The 18,575-nt window shown below is 37.4% G+C and overlaps 37 non-coding genes across 37 annotated transcripts; all 37 read left to right on the top strand.

Annotated features, from left to right (window-relative positions):
- The first annotated feature begins 4 nt into the window (after window positions 1-4).
- Window positions 5-76, top strand: TRNAW-CCA (transfer RNA tryptophan (anticodon CCA)). Its single transcript has one exon. It is a non-coding gene; the product is annotated as a tRNA-Trp (tRNA).
- A 67-nt stretch (window positions 77-143) lies between these two features.
- TRNAW-CCA (transfer RNA tryptophan (anticodon CCA)) lies at window positions 144-215 on the top strand. Its single transcript has one exon. It is a non-coding gene; the product is annotated as a tRNA-Trp (tRNA).
- A 202-nt stretch (window positions 216-417) lies between these two features.
- Window positions 418-489, top strand: TRNAW-CCA (transfer RNA tryptophan (anticodon CCA)). The gene has a single exon. It is a non-coding gene; the product is annotated as a tRNA-Trp (tRNA).
- Window positions 490-691: 202 nt separating this feature from the next.
- TRNAW-CCA (transfer RNA tryptophan (anticodon CCA)) lies at window positions 692-763 on the top strand. Its single transcript has one exon. It is a non-coding gene; the product is annotated as a tRNA-Trp (tRNA).
- A 67-nt stretch (window positions 764-830) lies between these two features.
- On the top strand, window positions 831-902 carry TRNAW-CCA (transfer RNA tryptophan (anticodon CCA)). The gene has a single exon. It is a non-coding gene; the product is annotated as a tRNA-Trp (tRNA).
- Window positions 903-969: 67 nt separating this feature from the next.
- On the top strand, window positions 970-1,041 carry TRNAW-CCA (transfer RNA tryptophan (anticodon CCA)). Its single transcript has one exon. It is a non-coding gene; the product is annotated as a tRNA-Trp (tRNA).
- A 66-nt stretch (window positions 1,042-1,107) lies between these two features.
- TRNAW-CCA (transfer RNA tryptophan (anticodon CCA)) lies at window positions 1,108-1,179 on the top strand. The gene has a single exon. It is a non-coding gene; the product is annotated as a tRNA-Trp (tRNA).
- A 67-nt stretch (window positions 1,180-1,246) lies between these two features.
- Window positions 1,247-1,318, top strand: TRNAC-ACA (transfer RNA cysteine (anticodon ACA)). The gene has a single exon. It is a non-coding gene; the product is annotated as a tRNA-Cys (tRNA).
- Window positions 1,319-1,385: 67 nt separating this feature from the next.
- Window positions 1,386-1,457, top strand: TRNAW-CCA (transfer RNA tryptophan (anticodon CCA)). The gene has a single exon. It is a non-coding gene; the product is annotated as a tRNA-Trp (tRNA).
- A 67-nt stretch (window positions 1,458-1,524) lies between these two features.
- Window positions 1,525-1,596, top strand: TRNAW-CCA (transfer RNA tryptophan (anticodon CCA)). Its single transcript has one exon. It is a non-coding gene; the product is annotated as a tRNA-Trp (tRNA).
- Window positions 1,597-1,938: 342 nt separating this feature from the next.
- TRNAW-CCA (transfer RNA tryptophan (anticodon CCA)) lies at window positions 1,939-2,010 on the top strand. Its single transcript has one exon. It is a non-coding gene; the product is annotated as a tRNA-Trp (tRNA).
- Window positions 2,011-2,074: 64 nt separating this feature from the next.
- TRNAW-CCA (transfer RNA tryptophan (anticodon CCA)) lies at window positions 2,075-2,147 on the top strand. Its single transcript has one exon. It is a non-coding gene; the product is annotated as a tRNA-Trp (tRNA).
- A 66-nt stretch (window positions 2,148-2,213) lies between these two features.
- On the top strand, window positions 2,214-2,285 carry TRNAW-CCA (transfer RNA tryptophan (anticodon CCA)). The gene has a single exon. It is a non-coding gene; the product is annotated as a tRNA-Trp (tRNA).
- Window positions 2,286-2,352: 67 nt separating this feature from the next.
- TRNAW-CCA (transfer RNA tryptophan (anticodon CCA)) lies at window positions 2,353-2,424 on the top strand. The gene has a single exon. It is a non-coding gene; the product is annotated as a tRNA-Trp (tRNA).
- Window positions 2,425-2,491: 67 nt separating this feature from the next.
- On the top strand, window positions 2,492-2,563 carry TRNAW-CCA (transfer RNA tryptophan (anticodon CCA)). Its single transcript has one exon. It is a non-coding gene; the product is annotated as a tRNA-Trp (tRNA).
- Window positions 2,564-2,630: 67 nt separating this feature from the next.
- On the top strand, window positions 2,631-2,702 carry TRNAW-CCA (transfer RNA tryptophan (anticodon CCA)). Its single transcript has one exon. It is a non-coding gene; the product is annotated as a tRNA-Trp (tRNA).
- A 202-nt stretch (window positions 2,703-2,904) lies between these two features.
- Window positions 2,905-2,976, top strand: TRNAW-CCA (transfer RNA tryptophan (anticodon CCA)). Its single transcript has one exon. It is a non-coding gene; the product is annotated as a tRNA-Trp (tRNA).
- Window positions 2,977-3,178: 202 nt separating this feature from the next.
- TRNAW-CCA (transfer RNA tryptophan (anticodon CCA)) lies at window positions 3,179-3,250 on the top strand. The gene has a single exon. It is a non-coding gene; the product is annotated as a tRNA-Trp (tRNA).
- Window positions 3,251-3,317: 67 nt separating this feature from the next.
- TRNAW-CCA (transfer RNA tryptophan (anticodon CCA)) lies at window positions 3,318-3,389 on the top strand. Its single transcript has one exon. It is a non-coding gene; the product is annotated as a tRNA-Trp (tRNA).
- Window positions 3,390-3,456: 67 nt separating this feature from the next.
- Window positions 3,457-3,528, top strand: TRNAW-CCA (transfer RNA tryptophan (anticodon CCA)). The gene has a single exon. It is a non-coding gene; the product is annotated as a tRNA-Trp (tRNA).
- A 205-nt stretch (window positions 3,529-3,733) lies between these two features.
- Window positions 3,734-3,805, top strand: TRNAW-CCA (transfer RNA tryptophan (anticodon CCA)). Its single transcript has one exon. It is a non-coding gene; the product is annotated as a tRNA-Trp (tRNA).
- Window positions 3,806-3,869: 64 nt separating this feature from the next.
- TRNAW-CCA (transfer RNA tryptophan (anticodon CCA)) lies at window positions 3,870-3,942 on the top strand. The gene has a single exon. It is a non-coding gene; the product is annotated as a tRNA-Trp (tRNA).
- A 66-nt stretch (window positions 3,943-4,008) lies between these two features.
- On the top strand, window positions 4,009-4,080 carry TRNAW-CCA (transfer RNA tryptophan (anticodon CCA)). Its single transcript has one exon. It is a non-coding gene; the product is annotated as a tRNA-Trp (tRNA).
- A 67-nt stretch (window positions 4,081-4,147) lies between these two features.
- On the top strand, window positions 4,148-4,219 carry TRNAW-CCA (transfer RNA tryptophan (anticodon CCA)). Its single transcript has one exon. It is a non-coding gene; the product is annotated as a tRNA-Trp (tRNA).
- Window positions 4,220-4,282: 63 nt separating this feature from the next.
- On the top strand, window positions 4,283-4,354 carry TRNAC-ACA (transfer RNA cysteine (anticodon ACA)). Its single transcript has one exon. It is a non-coding gene; the product is annotated as a tRNA-Cys (tRNA).
- A 203-nt stretch (window positions 4,355-4,557) lies between these two features.
- Window positions 4,558-4,629, top strand: TRNAC-ACA (transfer RNA cysteine (anticodon ACA)). Its single transcript has one exon. It is a non-coding gene; the product is annotated as a tRNA-Cys (tRNA).
- Window positions 4,630-4,696: 67 nt separating this feature from the next.
- TRNAW-CCA (transfer RNA tryptophan (anticodon CCA)) lies at window positions 4,697-4,768 on the top strand. The gene has a single exon. It is a non-coding gene; the product is annotated as a tRNA-Trp (tRNA).
- Window positions 4,769-4,833: 65 nt separating this feature from the next.
- On the top strand, window positions 4,834-4,905 carry TRNAW-CCA (transfer RNA tryptophan (anticodon CCA)). Its single transcript has one exon. It is a non-coding gene; the product is annotated as a tRNA-Trp (tRNA).
- A 67-nt stretch (window positions 4,906-4,972) lies between these two features.
- TRNAW-CCA (transfer RNA tryptophan (anticodon CCA)) lies at window positions 4,973-5,044 on the top strand. Its single transcript has one exon. It is a non-coding gene; the product is annotated as a tRNA-Trp (tRNA).
- Window positions 5,045-5,249: 205 nt separating this feature from the next.
- Window positions 5,250-5,321, top strand: TRNAW-CCA (transfer RNA tryptophan (anticodon CCA)). Its single transcript has one exon. It is a non-coding gene; the product is annotated as a tRNA-Trp (tRNA).
- A 205-nt stretch (window positions 5,322-5,526) lies between these two features.
- On the top strand, window positions 5,527-5,598 carry TRNAW-CCA (transfer RNA tryptophan (anticodon CCA)). The gene has a single exon. It is a non-coding gene; the product is annotated as a tRNA-Trp (tRNA).
- A 66-nt stretch (window positions 5,599-5,664) lies between these two features.
- TRNAW-CCA (transfer RNA tryptophan (anticodon CCA)) lies at window positions 5,665-5,736 on the top strand. The gene has a single exon. It is a non-coding gene; the product is annotated as a tRNA-Trp (tRNA).
- Window positions 5,737-5,803: 67 nt separating this feature from the next.
- Window positions 5,804-5,875, top strand: TRNAW-CCA (transfer RNA tryptophan (anticodon CCA)). The gene has a single exon. It is a non-coding gene; the product is annotated as a tRNA-Trp (tRNA).
- A 205-nt stretch (window positions 5,876-6,080) lies between these two features.
- On the top strand, window positions 6,081-6,152 carry TRNAW-CCA (transfer RNA tryptophan (anticodon CCA)). Its single transcript has one exon. It is a non-coding gene; the product is annotated as a tRNA-Trp (tRNA).
- A 66-nt stretch (window positions 6,153-6,218) lies between these two features.
- TRNAW-CCA (transfer RNA tryptophan (anticodon CCA)) lies at window positions 6,219-6,290 on the top strand. The gene has a single exon. It is a non-coding gene; the product is annotated as a tRNA-Trp (tRNA).
- A 67-nt stretch (window positions 6,291-6,357) lies between these two features.
- Window positions 6,358-6,429, top strand: TRNAW-CCA (transfer RNA tryptophan (anticodon CCA)). The gene has a single exon. It is a non-coding gene; the product is annotated as a tRNA-Trp (tRNA).
- Window positions 6,430-6,632: 203 nt separating this feature from the next.
- TRNAW-CCA (transfer RNA tryptophan (anticodon CCA)) lies at window positions 6,633-6,704 on the top strand. Its single transcript has one exon. It is a non-coding gene; the product is annotated as a tRNA-Trp (tRNA).
- The last annotated feature ends 11,871 nt before the right edge of the window (window positions 6,705-18,575 follow it).

Genomic DNA, 18,575 nt, shown 5'->3' with positions numbered 1-18,575 from the left:
AGGGGGCTCGTTGGCGCAATGGTAGCGCGTCTGACTCCAGATCAGAAGGCTGCGTGTTCGAATCACGTCCGGGTCAAAGAAATAATAAAATTTAGTTTTTACGTTGTTTATAGAAATTCTACCAATTTAACCTTTCTTCAGGGGGCTCGGTGGCGCAATGGTAGCGCTTCTGACTCCAGATCAGAAGGCTGCGTGTTCGAATCACGTCCGGGTCAAAGAAATATTAAAACTTACTTTTTAAGTTGTTTATAGAATTCTACCAATTAAACTTCGTAAAATGGGCTCGGTGGCGCAATAGTAGCGCGTCTGACTCCAGATCAGAAGGCTGCGTGTTGGAATCACGTCCGGGTCAAAGAAATAGTAAAAATCAGTTTTTAAGTTGTTTTTAGAATTCTACCAATTAAACCTTGTAAAGGGGGCTCGGTGGCGCAATGGGAGCGCGTCTGACTCCAGATCAGAAGGCTTCGTGTTCGAATCACGTCCGGGTCAAAGAAATAATAAAACTTACTTTTTAAGTTGTTTATAGAATTCTACCAATTAAACTTCGTAAAATGGGCTCGGTGGCGCAATAGTAGCGCGTCTGACTCCAGATCAGAAGGCTGCGTGTTGGAATCACGTCCGGGTCAAAGAAATAGTAAAAATCAGTTTTTAAGTTGTTTATAGAATTCTACCAGTTAAACTTCGTAAAGGGGGCTCGGCGGCGCAATGGTAACGCGTCTGACTCCAGATCAGAAGGCTGCGTGTTCGAATCACGTCCGGGTCAAACATATAATAAAATTTAGTTTTTACGTTGTTTATAGAAATTCTACCAATTAAACCTTCGTAAAGGGGGCTCGGTGGCGCAATGGTAGCGCGTCTGACTCCAGATCAGAAGGCTGCGTGTTCGAATCACGTCCGGGTCAAACAAATAATAAAATTTAGTTTTTACGTTGTTTATAGAAATTCTACCAATTAAACCTTCGCAAAGGGGGCTCGGTGGCGCAATGGTAGCGCGTCTGACTCCAGATCAGAAGGCTGCGTGTTCGAATCACGTCCGGGTCAAAGAAATAATACAAATCAGTTTTTAAGTTGTTTTTAGAATTCTACCAATTAAACCTTCGTAAAGGGGGCTCGTTGGCGCAATGGTAGCGCGTCTGACTCCAGATCAGAAGGCTGCGTGTTCGAATCACGTCCGGGTCAAACAAATAATAATATTTAGTTTTTACGTTGTTTATAGAAATTCTACCAATTTAACCTTCGTTCAGGGGGCTCGGTGGTGCAATGGGAGCGCGTCTGACTACAGATCAGAAGGCTGCGTGTTCGAATCACGTCCGGGTCAAACAAATAAAAAAAATTTGTTTTTACGTTGATTATAGAAATTCTACCAATTTAACCTTCGTTCAGGGGGCTCGGTGGCGCAATGGTAGCGCGCCTGACTCCAGATCAGAAGGCTGCGTGTTCGAATCACGTCCGGGTCAAAGAAATAATAAAATTTAGTTTTTACGTTGTTTATAGAAATTCTACCAATTTAACCTTTCTTCAGGGGGCTCGGTGGCGCAATGGTAGCGCTTCTGACTCCAGATCAGAAGGCTGCGTGTTCGAATCACGTCCGGGTCAAAGAAATAATAAAACTTACTTTTTAAGTTGTTTATAGAATTCTACCAATTAAACTTCGTAAAAGGGGCTCGGTGGCGCAATAGTAGCGCGTCTGACTCCAGATCAGAAGGCTGCGTGTTGGAATCACGTCCGGGTCAAAGAAATAGTAAAAATCAGTTTTTAAGTTGTTTTTAGAATTCTACCAATTAAACCTTCGTAAAGGGGGCTCGGTGACGTAATGGTAGCGCGTCTGACTCCAGATCAGAAGGCTGCGTGTTCGAACCACGTCCGCGTCAAACAAATAATAAAATTTAGTTTCTACGTTGTTTATAGAAATTCTACCAATTTAACCTTCGTTCAGGGGGCTCGGTGGCGCAATGGGAGCGCGTCTGACTCCAGATCAGAAGGCTGCGTGTTCGAATCACGTCCGGGTCAAAGAAATAATAAAACTTAGTTTTTAAGTTGTTTATAGAATTCTACCAGTTAAACTACGTAAAGGGGTTTCGGTGGCGCAATGGTAGCGCGTCTGACTCCAGATCAGAAGGCTGCGTGTTCGAATCACGTCCGGGTCAAAGAAATCATACAAATCAGTTTTTAAGTTGTTTTTAGAATTCTACCAATTAAAGCTTCCTTCAGGGGGCTCGGTGGCGCAATGGTAGCGCGTCTGACTCCAGATCAGAAGGCTGCGTGTTCGAATCACGTCCGGGTCAAACAAATAATAAAATTTAGTTTTTACGTTGTTTATAGAAATTCTACCAATTTAACCTTCGTTGAGGGGGCTCGGTGGCGCAATGGTAGCGCGTCTGACTCCAGATCAGAAGGCTGCGTGTTCGAAGCACGTTCGGGTCAAACAAACAATAAAATTTAGTTTTTACGTTGTTTATAGAAATTCTACCAATTTACCCTTCGTTCAGGGGGCTCGTTGGCGCAATGGTAGCGCGTCTGACTCCAGATCAGAAGGCTGCGTGTTCGAATCACGTCCGGGTCAAAGAAATAATAAAATTTAGTTTTTACGTTGTTTATAGAAATTCTACCAATTTAACCTTTCTTCAGGGGGCTCGGTGGCGCAATGGTAGCGCTTCTGACTCCAGATCAGAAGGCTGCGTGTTCGAATCACGTCCGGGTCAAAGAAATATTAAAACTTACTTTTTAAGTTGTTTATAGAATTCTACCAATTAAACTTCGTAAAATGGGCTCGGTGGCGCAATAGTAGCGCGTCTGACTCCAGATCAGAAGGCTGCGTGTTGGAATCACGTCCGGGTCAAAGAAATAGTAAAAATCAGTTTTTAAGTTGTTTTTAGAATTCTACCAATTAAACCTTGTAAAGGGGGCTCGGTGGCGCAATGGGAGCGCGTCTGACTCCAGATCAGAAGGCTTCGTGTTCGAATCACGTCCGGGTCAAAGAAATAATAAAACTTACTTTTTAAGTTGTTTATGGAATTCTACCAATTAAACTTCGTAAAATGGGCTCGGTGGCGCAATAGTAGCGCGTCTGACTCCAGATCAGAAGGCTGCGTGTTGGAATCACGTCCGGGTCAAAGAAATAGTAAAAATCAGTTTTTAAGTTGTTTATAGAATTCTACCAGTTAAACTTCGTAAAGGGGGCTCGGCGGCGCAATGGTAACGCGTCTGACTCCAGATCAGAAGGCTGCGTGTTCGAATCACGTCCGGGTCAAACATATAATAAAATTTAGTTTTTACGTTGTTTATAGAAATTCTACCAATTAAACCTTCGTAAAGGGGGCTCGGTGGCGCAATGGTAGCGCGTCTGACTCCAGATCAGAAGGCTGCGTGTTCGAATCACGTCCGGGTCAAACAAATAATAAAATTTAGTTTTTACGTTGTTTATAGAAATTCTACCAATTAAACCTTCGCAAAGGGGGCTCGGTGGCGCAATGGTAGCGCGTCTGACTCCAGATCAGAAGGCTGCGTGTTCGAATCACGTCCGGGTCAAAGAAATAATACAAATCAGTTTTTAAGTTGTTTTTAGAATTCTACCAATTAAACCTTCGTAAAGGGGGCTCGTTGGCGCAATGGTAGCGCGTCTGACTCCAGATCAGAAGGCTGCGTGTTCGAATCACGTCCGCGTCAAACAAATAATAAAATTTAGTTTCTACGTTGTTTATAGAAATTCTACCAATTTAACCTTCGTTCAGGGGGCTCGGTGGCGCAATGGGAGCGCGTCTGACTCCAGATCAGAAGGCTGCGTGTTCGAATCACGTCCGGGTCAAAGAAATAATAAAACTTAGTTTTTAAGTTGTTTATAGAATTCTACCAGTTAAACTACGTAAAGGGGTTTCGGTGGCGCAATGGTAGCGCGTCTGACTCCAGATCAGAAGGCTGCGTGTTCGAATCACGTCCGGGTCAAAGAAATCATACAAATCAGTTTTTAAGTTGTTTTTAGAATTCTACCAATTAAAGCTTCCTTCAGGGGGCTCGGTGGCGCAATGGTAGCGCGTCTGACTCCAGATCAGAAGGCTGCGTGTTCGAATCACGTCCGGGTCAAACAAATAATAAAATTTAGTTTTTACGTTGTTTATAGAAATTCTACCAATTTAACCTTCGTTGAGGGGGCTCGGTGGCGCAATGGTAGCGCGTCTGACTCCAGATCAGAAGGCTGCGTGTTCGAAGCACGTTCGGGTCAAACAATAAAATTTAGTTTTTACGTTGTTTATAGAAATTCTACCAATTTACCCTTCGTTCAGGGGGCTCGTTGGCGCAATGGTAGCGCGTCTGACTACAGATCAGAAGGCTGCGTGTTCGAATCACGTCCGGGTCAAACAAATAATAAAACTTACTTTTTAAGTTGTTTATAGAATTCTACCAATTAAACTTCGTAAAAGGGGCTCGGTGGCGCAACAGTAGCGCGTCTGACTCCAGATCAGAAGGCTGCGTGTTGGAATCACGTCCGGGTCAAAGAAATAGTAAAAATCAGTTTTTAAGTTGTTTTTAGAATTCTACCAATTAAACCTTCGTAAAGGGGGCTCGGTGGCGTAATGGTAGCGCGTCTGACTACAGATCAGAAGGCTGCGTGTTCGAATCACGTCCGGGTCAAACAAATAATAAAATTTAGTTTTTACGTTGTTTATAGAAATTTTACCAATTTAACCTTCGTTCAGGGGGCTCGGTGGCGCAATGGGAGCGCGTCTGACTCCAGATCAGAAGGCTTCGTGTTCGAATCACGTCCGGGTCAAAGAAATAATAAAACTTAGTTTTTAAGTTGTTTATAGAATTCTACCAGTTAAACTTCGTAAAGGGGGCTCGGCGGCGCAATGGTAACGCGTCTGACTCCAGATCAGAAGGCTGCGTGTTCGAATCACGTCCGGGTCAAACAAATAATAAAATTTAGTTTTTACGTTGTTTATAGAAATTCTACCAATTAAACCTTGGTAAAGGGGGCTCGGTGGCGCAATGGTGGCGCGTCTGACTCCAGATCAGAAGGCTGCGTGTTCGAATCACGTTCGGGTCAAACAAATAATAAAATTTAGTTTTTACGTTGTTTATAGAAATTCTACCAATTAAACCTTCGCAAAGGGAGCTCGGTGGCGCAATGGTAGCGCGTCTGACTCCAGACCAGAAGGCTGCGTGTTCGAATCACGTCCGGGTCAAAGAAATAATACAAATCAGTTTTTAATTTGTTTTTAGAATTCTACCAATTAAACCTTCGTAAAGGGGGCTCGGTGGCGCAATGGTAGCGCGTCTGACTCCAGATCAGAAGGCTGCGTGTTCGAATCACGTCCGCGTCAAACAAATAATAAAATTTAGTTTTTACGTTGTTTATAGAAATTCTACCAATTTAACCTTCGTTTAGGGGGCTCGGTGGCGCAATGGTACCGCTACTGCCTCCAGATCAGAAGGCTGCGTGTTCGAATCACGTCCGGGTCAAAGAAATCATACAAATCAGTTTTTAAGTTGTTCTTAGAATTCTACCAATTAAAGCTTCCTTCAGGGGGCTCGGTGGCGCATTGGTAGCGCGTCTGACTCCAGATCAGAAGGCTGCGTGTTCGAATCACGTCCGGGTCAAAGAAATAATACAAATCAGTTTTTAATTTGTTTTTAGAATTCTACCAATTAAACCTTCGTAAAGGGGGCTCGGTGGCGCAATGGTAGCGCGTCTGACTCCAGATCAGAAGGCTGCGTGTTCGAATCACGTCCGCGTCAAACAAATAATAAAATTTAGTTTTTACGTTGTTTATAGAAATTCTACCAATTTAGCCTTCGTTCAGGGGGCTCGGTGGCGCAATGGTAGCGCGTCTGACTCCAGATCAGAAGGCTGCGTGTTCGAAGCACGTTCGGGTCAAACAAACCATAAAATTTAGTTTTTACGTTGTTTATTGAAGTTCTACCAATTTAACCTTCGTTTAGGGGGCTCGGTGGCGCAATGGTACCGCTACTGCCTCCAGATCAGAAGGCTGCGTGTTCGAATCACGTCCGGGTCAAAGAAATCATACAAATCAGTTTTTAAGTTGTTCTTAGAATTCTACCAATTAAAGCTTCCTTCAGGGGGCTCGGTGGCGCATTGGTAGCGCGTCTGACTCCAGATCAGAAGGCTGCGTGTTCGAATCACGTCCGGGTCAAAGAAATAATACAAATCAGTTTTTAAGTTGTTTTTAGAATTCTACCAATTAAACCTTCGTAAAGGGGGCTCGGTGGCGCAATGGTAGCGCGTCTGACTCCAGATCAGAAGGCTGCGTGTTCGAATCACGTCAGGGTCAAACAAATAATAAAATTTAGTTTTTACGTTGTTTATAGAAATTCTACCAATTTAACCTTCGTTCAGGGGGCTCGGTGGCGCAATGGTAGCGCGCCTGACTCCAGATCAGAAGGCTGCGTGTTCGAATCACGTCCGGGTCAAAGAAATAATAAAACTTTGTTTTTAAGTTGTTTATAGAATTCTACCAGTTAAATTTCGTAAAGGGGGCTCGGTGGCGCAATGGTAGCGCGTCTGACTCCAGATCAGAAGGCTGCGTGTTCGAATCTTGTCCGGGTCAAAGGTATAATAAAAATTAGTTTTTAAGTTTTTTATAGTATTCTATCAATTAAACCTTCGCAAAGGGGGCTCGGTGGCGCAATGGTAGCGCGTCTGACTCCAGATCAGAATGCTGCGTGTTCGAATCACGTCCGGGTCATAGAAATAACAAAATTTAGTTTTTACGTTGTTTACAGAAATTCTACCAATTTAACCTTCGTTCAGGGGGCTCGGTGGCGCAATGGTAGCGCGTCTGACTCCAGGGACCCTATTCTCTAAATCTAAATCATTTGGACGATGATCCAAAATTAAACGTTTGGAACGGTTCCATTTGGACAGGGCGCTTAAAACCGTATTCTCTAACCCAAATACAAATCATTATTTGGATCTCCCGCCAAACCTTTATTGAAACCATATGTACGTCACTTCCTCTTTCATTACGTAATTTTACTTAGTGTTTATTGGTCAATTCTTTTGCAGCATTTAATAGAAAATCAAAATGTTTTTAAGCCTTGGATTTTTGAATGTTAGATTGTAATTATTTTGTACAATTAAGAAACCTCTTAATTTGATAGTTTAAGCTTATTAGGCTAATTATTATTAATTGGGAAATTAATTTGAATGAAACATAGTTGGATATCTTTTATTATTTGGGAAATAGTGCACACATTTTACATTTAAATTTTCGATGTTAATTTATAATTTATTTTGTGTATATAAAATTCATAACTAACTTCACTAAGGCAATAAATTAATTACCTACGAGGAATTAACTAATACATATGTTTAATATTAGAATTTAACTCGTTTCAAAACTAATAAGGTTTTGAACCGGTTTTTTGCGATTTAATTAATAAAATTTGTGATAGTCGCTTGGTCAATATTGTAAATTAACCAATGGTGGAACCAATTTTTTTTAAACTCAATGAAACTGAATCAATCATCTACTGAAAGAGGTATCAACCAATTTTTTTAAAAAAGAAATTAAATAAGAATTAGATGGCTTGCTGCTTCAAACAAGATTTTTAATCATGAAGAGAATATTTTGTTAATTTTGGTCAAATTTAGATATTCGGTAATCGAGTTGATATTTATAAAGCACTTTTTGCCCATGTCTATTTTAAACTTTAATCACAGATTTCGCTTACCATTTCACAAGCATAATAAACACTACTGAAGGACGCAAATCTATCTGTGATCGGTAACGGTGACCAATATAGCAATTTTCCCAATTAATCGGTTTGAACTTCATTTGCACATTTCTATTCGTTAATTTGAAATATTGCGAGAAATTTGAATGGAATATAAGTAGATATCTCTTTCAGTAGATAATTTTTGATGTTGATATTGAAGATTCATTTAGTTAAGTTTTGATGTCAACATCGGTTAATTCACGATATGGGCATATGATGGTAGTCTGTTTATAAGATTAAATCGTTACTTTAAGTGTCACTAGACAGTATCTACCTCCAAAATCGAGAGTTAGTAACTTTATAAATATCTCCTCGTCACAGGATATCCGAGGATCAATTTCTTATATCATTGATATGTGATAATCTGACGAAGGCACACTATAGCTCAGTCAACTTTTGGCAAGGCCTAATACTGTTTTGCATGACTGTCGCCGTCAATTTTGTCAAAATCCTTTTAACGCATAGATCATATAGTATCCACCCTTTATTTTCAATTCGAAACACACGTTGGATTCGTAAACCTCGACGCGCACAACGATTAGAAGCATTAAAATGCAAAAACAACACACTGACCGCATACATTTTTAATAAATAAGATTTCTCACTACAGCTGTTTTCGGGGCTGAACCAGGGCCGGATTAACCACTAGGCAAGTTAGGCAATTGCCTAGGGCCCGGATATCAGAGGGGCCCGTAATCAGCTAGTTTTCAAAAATTGATAAAATGAAAAACCAAAAAATATATTCCCTCTCTCTCGAAGTGTTAGAAGAGACCGGAGAGAGTGAAATTCTCTGATGAACTTGAGAATCTAATCGCTTTACAAAATATAGAAGACGAAGCGTTATTAAATTAAATGATAAATAAAGGCATATTTGAAGCCTGAAATAATAATAATAAAAAATAATATTAATATTTCAATATGTATTTGTTAAACTCTTTACACTAATAAATAATTACATACTTTTAATATCCGTCTCATATTACTCAGACCTGGAAGGGGGGGGGGGTTAGAACTACGGAAAATTATACCCTCAATGCATATATAAGCTGATTCAGACCGTTCATATTGTTAGTCGCAAATAAAGATCAGGCTATTAAAATGTACTCGTGTACTTTCTGTGGAAGAAATTTTAGTTTCAAGCACAATTTAAACAGACATATTAGCGACGTACACGGTAACAAAGAATTTGTCTGCCAAGTTTGCGGCAACGGTTTTAAGCGAAAATTAGGATTGCAACGACATTCGCGTATTCACGCGACTACTTTAGTGGAATCCACCACTCCTTAAACGACTAATGATCCTTCACCTTCAACTGGTTTCTCACAACCTAGAGAAGAGGATTCACTCCATTGCTGGTTAATGTGGAGGAACTTTCCGTTCTCGATGATGCAATTTTAAGCTCACGCTATACTCCTAAAACTGCGCAATCGGACAGTGAAGTTTTACTAGCTAATAGAAAACCGTTTAATTAAGAAACGTGGTATAAAATGGAATGTCTTTATACAAACGAGATATACGCGTGAACTCAACGACGGCGAGGAAGTTGAAGCGCTACCCCTTTTCCGCAGCAAGAACCAAACTACTCTAGAGCCTGATATTATCCCTTCCCAAATTAACACCTGTGGCAAGCAGATTGCGAAGGCAATGGAGGAATTTCACGATATGGGTAGTGACTGGACCATCGACCGTATCTTGTTTTTACAAGTCGATATAATACCCAACATGCCACTGGTTGGTGGTCCGCGTGTAAAACTCCCATCCCAATTGAGTAATGGGAAAGGGGTTTTGAGTATAAAATCGAAAGACCAAAAGTGTTTTTTATGGTACGTGCTAGCGAAGTTACATCCTCAACCTGTTAATTCAAACAGAAGCGAAAGTGCAAAATACAGTATTTTTGAAAATGAGTTGGACTGCAGTGACATATCTTTCCCCTTTGAATTAAATACTTTTAAACTTAAATATTTTGAAATCAAAAATCATCAATCTATTAATTCTGAGAGAGCGGTATAAGGAGGGTTTTTTGTTTGGATGTAGTTTTTTTGTATTGTATTAACTGTTTTCCAAACGTTTAGATTTGGATCCTCGTCCAAATGATTTAGATTTTTTGAGGTATCTCATATCATCTGTTTTCGAAGTCTGCTTTGTATTATTATTTATGCTATGATTTTATGCTTTATTTATCTTGTAAACATAGGTAACAGTACCGCTAGTTAATTCAGGATCCACTTTTATCATATTATATTAATTATGGTTATCGATAAATGAAGCCCCGTTAGGTGCTATGCTTGAAAGAAAAAGAAAATACTTCCATCAGTTGGTGGAGCAAGTTTTATTTTAGCAATAGTTTTCTGAATATTGGATCATGGGCTATTTGCTGATTATTGGATCATGGGCTATTTTCTGAATATTGGATCATGGGCTAATTGAAGCCTGTCACCCAATAAAACAAACATTTCCTGCCCAGGCAAATAAATCACTTGCATAATGCACATTTTAGATTTTTAATTACAGTACTAACGCTTCCCACGAAAACAATGTATAATTGTCAGCCTTTTCCAACATATCATTAGGTGTTTCTGAAATTAAAAATAAATGAATCTTTCCGGTTTAATTATTGATGGCTATTAAAGAGGCTTGGGCTACCTTAATCTGGTCTCTGATGGAGGAAGCTCTGCGTTAGCGTAAACAATTATTTTTAAACTTTGAATAATGGGATGGTTTTGTTATTATTTAGTGACAATTATTAGGTAACAGTTAAATTATAAATTTTATGCTGTCCATAACTCCGTTTAAAAAATTATAAATTTTTTGCTGTCCATAACTTTGTTTAAAAAATTATAATTCCTAATTTTGTAAAATAATTACCTCTTTACCAGAAATACAGTTTATTTCACTAACTTTCAACTTAGGCCCTCGACTATGGGAGCATCTAGTTGTACTACCCCCAGATATTTTCTTATCACTCTAAGAAAAATTAATTACGTTAGGAACGAAATGATTAACGCAAGTTGATAAAGAAATTCATTATTATTTAATAGATATTTTTCATAACAGTAATTACATTAATCACCCATTTATGTTAGTATAAATGATTTGTATTAATATACAACATGTGATTTAGTGGAATAGTTATAAAAATTGATGAAGCCAGAGCTAAGGAATTAAAATTGAATACACATAGAACAGCGATTAGAGTTGACTTTATCTCGCCATTGTCAACGTCATTTTATCTTAATCCATACTTGAAAATTATCTACAGATCTTGCGTGTTAAATCGTATTATATCCACAACTTTATTTATAAATAATTGGTTATCCACTAATTTGTGGATAATGGATAGAAAATGTCGAGCGATATAGCTAAAATCAATACATTGTTTTAATCCCTCTCGTGTATTCATAGTGAAACTTACATATTAGATTCGGTTAAAATTAATTATAGTTACTCAAAGCTTTTCCATGTTATCACTAATTATTCTCAAAAGCCTTTCTGGTGTCAAAAAAAATTTTCCTTATAAAGTTATGAATGAAACCCTTTAAAATACGCAACTATTAGCTTTAAACGTGAAAAACATAATTTTTATTTACTGGAAAATAATTATAATGAATACCATAAATAAATAACAACCAGGGAAACTTAATTCCAAATTGCATGCTATAAATAAATGTAGCAATTATCAAACCAAATGTGTTTTTAAAATAAATCTTTAGCACATTCCAATAAAATAATCATGCGTGTTTAAACCTTGAAAAAACTTTAACCAAAATATTCTTAAATCAATTTATTGTTTTAATGATTTTAAAGTAATTATTGAACAGCCATAACTTTAAAAAATTGCAATTTATATTTTAACTAATATAAAAAATAAATAATATTATTAACCCTAACTTTTGTCATCAATAAACTACTGTAACTCTCATTTGACTTTATTTATCAAAGGTAAAATAGTTACCATTAGTTTCATAAATACTAGTAAATAATTTGTTGATCCTGTTATTTCCTATATTCAATGATAAGTCTAAGCACAATTCCATTGCCAGACTCCCCTAGTATGCTGGCTAATCATTTGTCATCTATCCCAAAGGCAAAATCCAATTAAAATTGTACTTAAGGACAGAACTAAAAATAAAATATGCCAAACTACCACACTATATGGAAGAGAAAATCTTTTTGAGACGCGCCAAAGGAGGGGCCCTTTGCATTAAAACTGAATGGCTAAATGTATTCCTGTTATTGTACATCAAATTATTATGAAATTGCCATCTTTTCCAAAATACTACAAAATTGTATTTATTTTCCCCGGAAATATTGCCAAATTATTCCTGGTTGACTTATTTAATGTCATTTTTAACAAGAAAAATTACTATTTTAGTTTCATAAATTAGATAAAAAATTAGAGCACCACAAAAGATGATATTCTATATGTTCAATCTCGTGTAAAGGTTAAGAGAAATATCCGTTCTGAATAAGATATTGTTGACACAAAAAGACTTTGGAAATGGAGTTCAAAATTAGCGTGAACGCAACTTGTATATTCTGCTCTGGGTTCATCAGAAATAATCGAGCTAAAATCTTTGTCATAACATCACACCCTCGTATATATCTTATTTGATCAGCTCAAATTAAGACTAAAATTATTGATGTGACGTCACCTTAGCTACTAACTCTCAGTCTATTGAATGACAAACTACCTATTTCCTTTTCTGCAGCATTCGGGAATGAGCACTGAAATAAATTAATCACCACCGCATGTACGCAAAATTAATAAAAATTAAGACCGAAGTAACAGATATTAATCAAAACGCGTCTTGGATTTAACCAAGACCTAAAAAGTATCGATAAGAACAAAGTTAATCACTTGACTGAATGCGCAGATATTGAAACTATTTTTTAATTAAAACTTACATGCTTAAGAAAGTAATGTTCCATCACCCTATTCCATTGTATACTTATTTTACTGGTAGTAATTTTTTTCCCTCTCAGTAATTTGAAAAATTGACTTATCTCGGCCCTTCTCGGGTTTTCGAGCACAATTCCAATTATTCCATTCCTCGAAAACATTTTATAACTACATTTATTATCACTTTTAAGAGTTTTCGTGTGGAAAATGCCGTATAACTTACTACACAACAATAACAAAACGATTTAGGGTAGTCTGCTTTAGCCTCTGCTGCACCCGATACGAACAAGGAGGATGTATAGTTGTATACAATATCCCCCTTGCTAGAAGTACGCCTTGTGCCATTCTCATGCCTTGTCTTTCGCTGGCCTCGTCACCAAGGCCCACTCAATTACGCGTTAAGCTGCTCGAGAATTCTGAATTTCTGTGTGAATAGTACTTTTTAAGGTATTCGTCAGCAAATACTAATTGTTTTTGAGAGCATTCCTCGCCTTGAAATAGGACAACTATGAAATAATTCGACCAAATTGAAGTCTAAATATTCGAATAAATCTTTTTTTTATAAATATCTTCTACCATTTCAATTTCTATAAAACTATTCTACCAAACGCATACAGAGTGCTACCAGAAGTCTCTGGGGCTACTAGAAATACTACATTTACTATAGGAAGATTCGCAGCGACAAGTTTAAAAATTCCATATTCCTTAAAAAACCCTTAATACATTATCCTTGTTCCTGAAGATATACAGACTAAGTAGCAGAGTCGAGGCACAGCGTCCTAGATCACACGACTCGGTGAACGCAGGCAATATTGAAAAATAACCAAATCAGAATTTTCAGGCTACGACCGCGCTTAAGTTAACAATTACAACAAAGAAAATAAAAAAATACGAATATCATGCACGCCCCTACTGCTTGCGAACCATAGAAACCCCATGGCATAGAACCGTGTGACTATTGTCTGTCGTACCGCTGCTATAGACCCTTTCTACGTAAAAAAAAAGATGTCAATCCTCAGTATCGGGACATACAGTGGGGTTGACCCCACGCCGTCTCTGCTCTATTTATGATCTTTCCATCAAGCGAGATGGAAGGCAAAGTTTTACTCCATGTCGAAGTGGTCTATTACATAATTCAGTTTAACCAAGAGTGAAAATCATAACGTCCCTATTGAATGTGCTGCCATTATTGAAATTTGCACTAAAACAAAAGGTTTCACTATGAAGCGTTCAGGAATCAGGGCATGAACGAGGATATGTTAGCAACCTATTACCGACAAAAAGTCATACACGTACTCTCTCAAAAGTGATAATAAATGTAGTTATAAAATGTTTTCGGGGAATGGAATTGTGCTCGAAAACCCGAGATAAGTAAATTTTTCAAATTATTGAGAGGGAAAAAATTTACTTCCAGTAAAATAAGTATACAATGGAATAGGGTGATGGAACATTACTTTCTTAAGCATGTAAGTTTTAATTAAAAAAAGTTTCAATATCTGCGCATTCAGTCAAGTGATTAACCTTGTTCTTATCGATACTTTTTAGGTCTTGGTTAAATCCAAGACGCGTTTTGATTAATATCTTTGGATATGAAAAAGAGGTTTCCCTTTACACGTCAGTGACAACAAAGTTCCGGAAAATCGTCAAATAGACCTTCTCTATCTTTTATCTGGAGAAACCAGATATTTTTGCCTCATAACAAATCTTAGCCGTCTATTAAGTCACTTCACAAATTACAATGGAAAAGTTCACGTATGTCGATTTTGTCTACACAGCTTTGCTGGAAAAAACTCCGAACAAAGGTATAACGAACACCTTTAAAACTGTAACCTGTAACGTTCATGACCCGCAAGTTGTTAAAATGCCCTACAAAGAACCCATTTTGGAGTTTAAAAAATCGACTGGTTACAAAAGGTAAGGAAGCTACAACAATTTACATAGGACAGAATTAAATTCTCTTTTCATTTTAGGTTCCATATGTTATATACGCGGACTTTGAGTCCATTATTGACAAAATGCAAATATGCCTTCCGGATTCTTCCCTTTCCTCAACAACTAAGCTATCTGAACACGTAGCTTGTGGTTTTAGTTAGGTTGTAATCGGACCCGACGGTATTAAATATTTGTATTAAATATTTTCAGCTACTAATATTATTTTATAGGAAAACCAAACGCTCCCGTAACCTATCGGGGGACTGATGCTATCGACGTTTTTCTTGTTTCCAGTCTCGAAACCCTAATACCTAATTTGGCCATGGGTGGACCTGATAAATTCCCCATACTGAGCGCATTTTATCCTGCTGTTCCTTACCTGTTAAAACAACGAATCTATCCATACGACTATATGAGTTGCGTAGAGAAATCAACCAATAAAATCGTTCTATCTTTATCCGACGACTCAACCCATGGCTTTATATTAGAAGTGGATTTAGAATAACCCAAAGAGCTACATATCGACCATAATTGCCAGGGCCGGATTAGCAACATTTTGGGCCCTAGGCAAGGCCTTAGTTCCGGGCCCCCAGCCCCCAACAGACCAGTTTAAGAGAATCTAAGAGACAAACTATTTTTTATATTTTTTTTACTTAACACTAGACTGCATATTTAAATTTCTTTTTGAACTCAATAGTTAAATTCCTTTCTTTCTAACTCAAGAAATTTAAAAATTACCTGTTCATAGTCTATGAAGTCGTTTAGTAAATCCTTTTCAATATATATCAAAGATAAAGAACTTAATTTTTCCTGGGCTCATGTGGTTCTTAAGTAGTTTTTCACTCTTTTTTTAAAGCTGAAAAGGATCTCTCGCCTCTTGCATTGCAAACACAAGTAAATTCTCGAAACAATTTCTAAGTTTGGAAAAGTTGAAATGATATTATTGGTACGATTGAAGGAATGAAAGAATTCTGGGTTTTTGCTTTCTTCATTCTTCATGAAATGCTTGAAATGTAGCAGTTCGTTTTCAAGCTCTTCAAAATTTAAATCATTGCAATACGTTTCTGCCAATTCTTGGAAATCTCCAGAGAAAGATTCATCGGAGGCATTAATGTTAAAAATAGGTTTGAACTTTTCATCAGTGTCCTTGTTAACTTTAGATTGTTTTTTTAGTATTTGTCATTAGATTGTCACACTAGACGTAAAACGCTTTTATTTTGAAAGCTTCCCGTCCACTCGGTGTGTTATCATCGTTTTTAGCCACATCGTATGATGTACATCAACGATGAGGCTCTTAGTTTGGCCTGCCCTGTTGTACTCGTCCTCGTACTAGTACTAGTACTAGTACCAGTAGACGTGAAAGAGTAGCGCGTTTGGCAGTATAGAATTTTTCGTTCGTCATTTAAGGGAGAGTGAATGGGACAGAATTTTGGTGATGTGATTTTTACGTTCGTGTATTTTAAGAGGATGGGATTATAATAGTAAGCATTGCATTTAATTGTACCAGTAAGGTTAAGCATTTTGCATTGTGTTTTACGATTGCTCGACATCTTTAAACGAGAAAGAGGATTATGGTGTTATCTTAATTAAAATGGAAGGTTTATTACTCGATTTAAATTTCCTGTTACCCGTCGGCAATAAGGGTTTCACGCTTTCAATCCCGCTCCCCTATTTCAAAATCCAAAGAAATCGAGGGGAATTTTTAAAAAAACAAAAGGAAGTATATTCCGACGTTATATTTAGAATGGTCTTAAGGAGATGTTTACTATTAGAAGTCACGTGTATTTCTCCACAAATCGAGAAGAATTTTAAAAGAAAGTACTAGCTTGTGGCCCTAAATATTACAATTATAACGTAAGTAAATTTATTAAAGTAAGGATTAAGGGTTATTATTTTTGTTAGGGCATCGAGGGGTTATTCACTCTCATTTTCTGTACTTCTTTTAACGGGCATTTATGGGCATTTCGTTTAACCACTGTTAAAGGATGCTCATCGTGGGGGTACTCACGTTTTCCGTTCGTGTCACACTATTATAATTATAAAAGAAGTAAAAAATGAAGTAATCATTTTAAAACAGTTAAGGTAGCGCATCGAGGGCTATCCACTCAAATGTTCTGTCAAGTACGGTATGATGTGGCTACTATTACGAGTCCAACCCTTGGGTCGCCTTGTTCTTTCCTTCGCCTTCGGCAAAGAACCGTTTACGTATTTTTTCCCCTTTCTTCGTTACTTTTGTAAATTATCTCTTTTGTCAGCTGACCAATTATTTAAAATATTTCAAATTCTCACGACCACCCTGAATAAAGCTTATCAAGGAATCATACTATACAACACCAGTGTTTAATGACTGTCAGTAACAACACGAATTCAAAATGAAATTTCTTTCTCCGAGGATTGCGACTTCTCAAAATACATTTCCATTGAATTTTCAAGTTTCTTTTCGTCTTTTTCTTTCTTCCTTTATAAATTGCCTTAATGTCTTTGGGTAACGGGTTTTTCAACATAAGGCTGCCGTTACATCTCACATGGCTTTTCCATGGTGTCAGTGACGTTATGTTTCGGTAGAGAAAGAGGGGGGAATATATTTGTTGGTTTTTCATTTTCTCAATTTTTGAAAACTGGCTGATTACGGGCCCCTCAGATATCCGGGCCCTAGGCAATTGCCTAACTTGCCTAGTGGTTAATCCGGCCCTGAATTAATTGCTATCCCCTAGCGCCTGAATCTCGACCATAATTGCTAACCCCTAGCGCCTGAATCTCGACCATAATTGCTATCCCCTAGCGCCTGAATCTCGACCTATAACTACAGACTTATTCTCATCTTATTATAACCTCATGCTTAAAGAATTAAACCTGGCCGCGAAAGACACCCTGCCAAAGCTTGTGCCTTCTCTTTTCAACAAGGAACGATACGTAGTACACTTAGTACAGGAAAAATAGGTTTTAACCCGCAACAAATTGAAACAAAGCTGAAAATTTCAGATCTTATAGATGTTTGGGCGCTCTTTAACGTGGTGTGGTCTCCCACACTCTCCCATTGGAGGAATTTCCGCCATATTGGAAAATGGCGGACAAAATCGAGAAAACGTTCAATAACTCCGGTTTTACTTAACCGATTAACACGTAATTAGGTTTCAATTGTAGAGCGCCTTCAAACACATAATTCACCTCTTAAGATATTTTGTCCTACAACTAACCGGAAGTTCACAATCTGACTCTGAAGATTAGCCTCATATAAAAATGGGGATTTAAAGCATTTTATGGTTTGTATTTTCAGAATACGTTTCCAAAATTAAACATATAGTTCCTATTACTGACAAATTTTGTTTATTTTCTGACAAGAGCTATAATGTATAGTACGGGAGATGGTAAAACAGCCTTTCTACCATCATAGAACTTAATGTTTTAATATATACTTTGTTCGCCCACACTTGTCAATACGGCTAAATTTGAGTTAACTTTTATGTTTGAAACGCGTTTAGATTGAAAACGTTTATGTTTGAAACGCGTTTAGATCGAAAACGTTTATGTTTGAAACGCGTTTAGATCGAAAACATTTATGTTTCAAACGCGTTTAGATTGAAAACGTTTATGTTTCAAACGCGTTTAGATTGATAACGTTTATGTTTGAAACGCGTTCAGATTGAAAACGTTTACGTCTAACCCGAGGTAATTTTCCAACGTTAATATACAGATGTTGTATTGCTTAAGTAATATAAAAACAACTATTTCAAATAATAATTACGAAAAATGTATCTATTATGAAAAAAGAGAATATTAACGTTTTGTAGGATTTCTTTACACGAGGCGATCTGCTAACGCGTTGCACTAGTTTAACAAGTTGGAAAAACCAAAATATTACCTCTCCGAGTCAAGAGGAGGACTTCTACTACAAACTTATTAACCTAGATATAGAATTACTTCTCTTTTTTGAAATAAAAATTTACGAATTATTAAAGCAGTATTCCAAGCATAGCGAATATACAGTAAAGCAGAGAGCATTTAC

This window comes from Phalangium opilio, unplaced genomic scaffold, assembly GCF_054372755.1.
Source record: "Phalangium opilio isolate 3A_F unplaced genomic scaffold, DU_Popi_V2 ptg000352l_1, whole genome shotgun sequence".
NCBI lineage: Eukaryota > Metazoa > Arthropoda > Arachnida > Opiliones > Phalangiidae > Phalangium > Phalangium opilio.
The sequence above is the reverse complement of the archived record's forward strand: the minus strand, read 5'-3'. Positions and strand labels throughout refer to the sequence as shown.